This window comes from Aegilops tauschii, chromosome 6, assembly GCF_002575655.3.
Source record: "Aegilops tauschii subsp. strangulata cultivar AL8/78 chromosome 6, Aet v6.0, whole genome shotgun sequence".
Taxonomy (NCBI): Eukaryota; Viridiplantae; Streptophyta; class Magnoliopsida; order Poales; family Poaceae; genus Aegilops; species Aegilops tauschii.
The window spans coordinates 223,572,512-223,577,296 of NC_053040.3; the positions used below are offsets into that span (position 1 = coordinate 223,572,512).

Sequence of the window (4,785 nt, forward strand, 5' to 3'; positions counted from 1 at the left end):
TTACCACACATGTTATTGTTAGAGTTGATATGAAAACAGTAGTAACTGCTATGGTAGAATATGAGTAGGCCATGGCATAGCTGTTTTCCTCTCATTTTTACATGATGTTTGAACCATGACATATTGCTAGAATATGAAAGCCATTGGCTCATTTTTTAAACTTGGGGTATGATTATGACCACGGTATTGCAATTCTCTGGCTATGATCTGTGTCACTGTTATAATAATCTTAATTCCACACATACTATGAACATGATTGTATATTTTTGTCCTTTTGGTCTCCAATTTGATTTCTTCCAGCAGACGCAAATGTGTTGGCCTTCATAATTCCAGGACCTGGAAATATACAAGTCAATGGGTGGTAGTTTATCGCTCGTTCAACTGACGGTAGGCATTTGATGCTCATCCACACGTACCAAATTGACCAAACCATTTCATCAAACCACATGCAGTACAATGCCTGGGGCATTCACGACTGTGATGGCTATGGCTGCTTCGTGTTCAAGAAAGATCCCAGCTCTGTTGGGCTAAGTGTATTCAACTGGAGGCGGGTTTACAGCCTCGGCAATCACTCCATGTTCCCCGGGCTCAATTATCCGATCATCCAACCAATCATCGATCATATCACCGGCGATGATTACAGTGCTATGTAACTTCCATTCGCCAGGGGGAACTGTGTTTACACATCGTACCATGGGTTTCATGAATCACCATATCCAGAGATTCGTCGACACAGCTTGTTGCTAGATGATCTTCAGTGTGTGAAAGGCATCAAGCTTCCAAGCAATGAATGGCTTTTCCAAACCCGACATGCGGTGATGTGGTTCATGCCAACAGCAAATATGCACAACTTGATTCATAGTGATATCTAGACTAAGCCATGTATCCTGCTGTTGTAGCATGACCCTCTTTTGTTGGATATTATGTACTGTAGTTAGTTTGAAGGATAGATACCTTTATTTATATATATATCAGTTAGGCTTCAAGTGCGTACTTGTTGGTGAAAGTGTTGTCCAATGGGAATTATATTTTGTATTACTCATGTAGCCTACAAAGTTTGTCACACAGCCTTGTAACTTCGTACTCCATTTCTAAATTTGTAGTACTAGCAGTCCTCTATACGGTATATTGCGCTACTCATACTACTACCACCCTCCTGGTTTATTGGTCCCCTTTGTAATTTGTGTCAAATTTTGACCATAAATTTAACTAACTAAATGTTGATGCATGTCACAAAAAATTATATCGTTGGATTCGTATTTGAATATAGTTTCCAACGGTATAATTTTCGGTAACATGCATTGACATTTTGTTAGTTAAACCTATGGTTAAAATGTGACACTACGACTAGTAAGTAGTATAGTAGTACTAGTATACGCCCGTCAAATTATTCATCATGTCCTCACATTGAATTGACGTGACAACGCGCTGCGTGTGAGGTGACACAAGAGTCCGACGGTGTGTTCGGTTGACCAAAGTGAGCCTCACCCCTCTCGTAGTACAACAACACTCTCCCATTCTCTACAAAATCACTCTCCCATTCTCTCCCAGTCTCCCCGCCTCCCAGTCGCCACCTTATTCCAATCCAATTGGTACGATGAGCGATGAGCTACTAGAGTTGTTATACTTCATTGCAAGTAGGCAAGGAAGACGCTGAGAAAATTAATCTCAACAAGGATGCTCTTTAAGCTAGCCAGATGAAGGAAGGAACCAGCGAGGCCGCTCCTGTGAGTATTCGTCCCGTCACCCTATATGATGATTTCGATCTTTATGGGGGTTTTCAAGTCTTTAGAGTATGCATGTAGTAATGAAGCCGAGACCCTAGTTTGTTCGGGTATTGTGGACTTCAGATTTGGAGTAGCACTTATCTGTCAAAATCTTTCATCATTTACTTAAACAGTTGATTGATCATACATTGAGTACCGTTTAACTAGAATCAACCGATGCAAGTCCAAGAAGGACTGGCCGGTGTTGCCGGCTGGCGTCAAGTTCGATCCCATGGTTCAGGAGCTGATCGAGCACCTTGAGGCCAAAGTGAGTGCTAACAGCGCGAGATCTCACCCTCTCATTGATTTGTTCATACCAACCATCGACAGCGAGCACGGCATATGCTACACCCATCCTGAGAAACTTCCAGGTGAGACACCGATCGGCCGTCTACTTGCACAAATATATTCCATTGTTTATACCTCTATTTTTCTTTTTAGACGCAGACCTAATGAAGCAATTACAATTTGACAGTTAATAAAAAGTGAAGCAAGTGACTGCAACATGCCAAAGATATTTTGAAAATGCCAACTACGTACCCTAAAACTTGTATTCGCTAATACTGCAGGTATCACACTAAGTGGCCTAAAGAAGCATTTCTTCCAGCGCGACTCTAGGGTGTTCAAAAGGGGCACGCGGACGCGTCGCAAGATACAGCCGGAGTGCGTCATGCACGCGGTGTGGCACAAGACCGGCAATACCTTGCCGGTGAAGGTGAACGGCCGACAGACGGGTAGCAAAAAGGTTCTGCTGCTGCACACCAACAAGAACTTCGACCAGCAGAGGACCAACTTGGTGATGCACCAGTACCACCTCGGGGACCTGGAGGAAGAGAAATAGCGGGAGCTGGTCTTCTGCAAGATTTTCTACCAGACGAACACTAGGGCCAGGACTAAAAAGATTATAAGTTAGTTTGGTATTGGTACTTGTTCTACCTGGTTGTCTGCAAGTTGGTATTGTTGTTAATGATCTTTCGGTATGAACTTGGCATTTGCTTCCAACCATCATGTCGAGGGTCGATGTGGATATAAAGCTGAATCATTTATTTCGAAACAAATTTTCAGGCACGTGACATTTTTATGGGTAGCATAAGCACCTGCCATTCGAATTCCCAATTCTCCAAAAAAAATACATCTTCGAGTACGCATGGGATCCATCCGGTTTCACAGGCTGATAGTTGGACGCATCACATTAGGACTGGGCTGTGGCATGCCAAGCCCAGGTGTAAATTGTTAAAAGAGAGGAGCGATGGATTTGGGCCTTCCAGAACAGTTAAGTGTCGTGACCTCGATCGCGTGAAGCGCCTCCCATGGACTAAAAAAAGGCCTAGTCAGTTATTATTAGTTGAAATATGTAAAACATTCCATAATAAAAAGAAATATGTGAAATGAAATGAATTTAGTCCGGTTTCATTGAATATCATCCGATTTGCATGAAATTCGTCCGTAGAACCACAAGACGGTTGTCCATACAAAGCCTAACCGTACGGAACCGGCAGGTCCATGGCCGTACGCAAGCAAGTGCATGCACTTATTATCATGATGGAAAAATAATGCTGATGCCTGAGAAGGTGAAACCCATGAAATTTTCAACGTAGTTAATAAATGAGAGAATTCTACAAGTACAGACTGATAACTGGGATCCAACAGGTATATTGTTTTTTCACGTCGAGCAACTATCAACTGGGTTCTAGATAGCCCAGGCTTGGTTTTGTTTTTAACAGGCCCAGCCCATGACGACAATGGGGCACAAAGATCCAACAGGTATCTACTAGTCTCTGGCCCTCTAACCTTAGTTTCTCTTAGAACATCCGCAGGCAGTTTTTTACTGAAGAAAACTCACAACCCAGTTTTATTTTCCTCTAAAAACTCCATCTCCTACTTCAATTTTCTGATCTCTACCTATAGTTTTACTAGTTCATACATATATTATTATATTGAAAATACGTAAAGTTTCCTTTTCAACTTTACATCCTTATTTTTTGTTTTCTTTTCCCTCCCGGCGCTGATTTTTTACCACTGGTTTTCCCTAAAACCAACTCAATTATGCCACGTCTTATTAGCCTACAAAAATAAAAAAATATTTTATTTGGAAAATTAGCAAGTTCTTAAAAAATAAATGTTTATCATTTCTGGATTAAAACGTTCGGACTCCACCGAAATATGCAAAATTAGGTTGAACATTTTGACCGTGGTCCTGGGTGGAAAATGGTCTGTAATAAATTCCTTAAGAATTAGAAAATGGGCTGCAAATTATTAAATAAATAGCAAATGGGCTCTATGTTGCCTGCCATAGATTTGGAGGCTGACTTGTGGGCCTACTAAGTTCATGCGTAAACAAGGTTTCTCAAAAAAAAAGAAACTTAGTCAAAAATTGACTCTACCAGCGTCAGACCGTTAGAAGTCAATCCAACGACAATCGTGCTTCTTCAGTCTCTGATCTTCCTGCTCCAGCCGCCCAAACTAGCACCACCGGAACCTCCTGCTCCCGCCTCCGGTGGCTAGCTGTGATGTTGGGCAGGCCTCACGGCCCCACCCTACTCGCATCCCTGGCCTGGCCATCCCTCTACTCACACACACCCCCTGTTATTCCCCGGCGATGACAGCCTCACATTGCAGCCGAACCAGTAAACCCTTGTACCCCCTCCACGTGGGAAATAACTGCCGAGTCTTCCTCGGCTCGGGTCGTTCCCTTACTTGGCCTCATCGTCTTCCACCGCCTTGGTGCTCTCGGCGCGGTGTGGTCAACATGGTCAACAAACGACATCCATCGGAAGAGGACTGTACGTGGAGAGGCCGACAACTGGGTCCATGGCGGTGAAGTGCCTCCGTTTTTTGCGAGTAGGAAGTGCCTCCTTATTACGCACAAAACATTGATTCTCCACCTGACAGCGGGGACCCACCGCAGGGGCCTTCGTATTTTGCAAACAAAACGTACCCCGCGCTGACGGCTAGGACCCACTAGTTATATCTTCGCACGCAAGGAATTGCCTCCTTATTACACGCAAAAAAAGATTCC

The 4,785-nt window shown here is 43.4% G+C and overlaps 1 pseudogene; it reads left to right on the forward strand.

Moving 5' to 3' along the window:
* The first annotated feature begins 446 nt into the window (after positions 1-446).
* Positions 447-2,923, forward strand: LOC120966986 (NAC domain-containing protein 75-like; annotated as a pseudogene).
* The last annotated feature ends 1,862 nt before the right edge of the window (positions 2,924-4,785 follow it).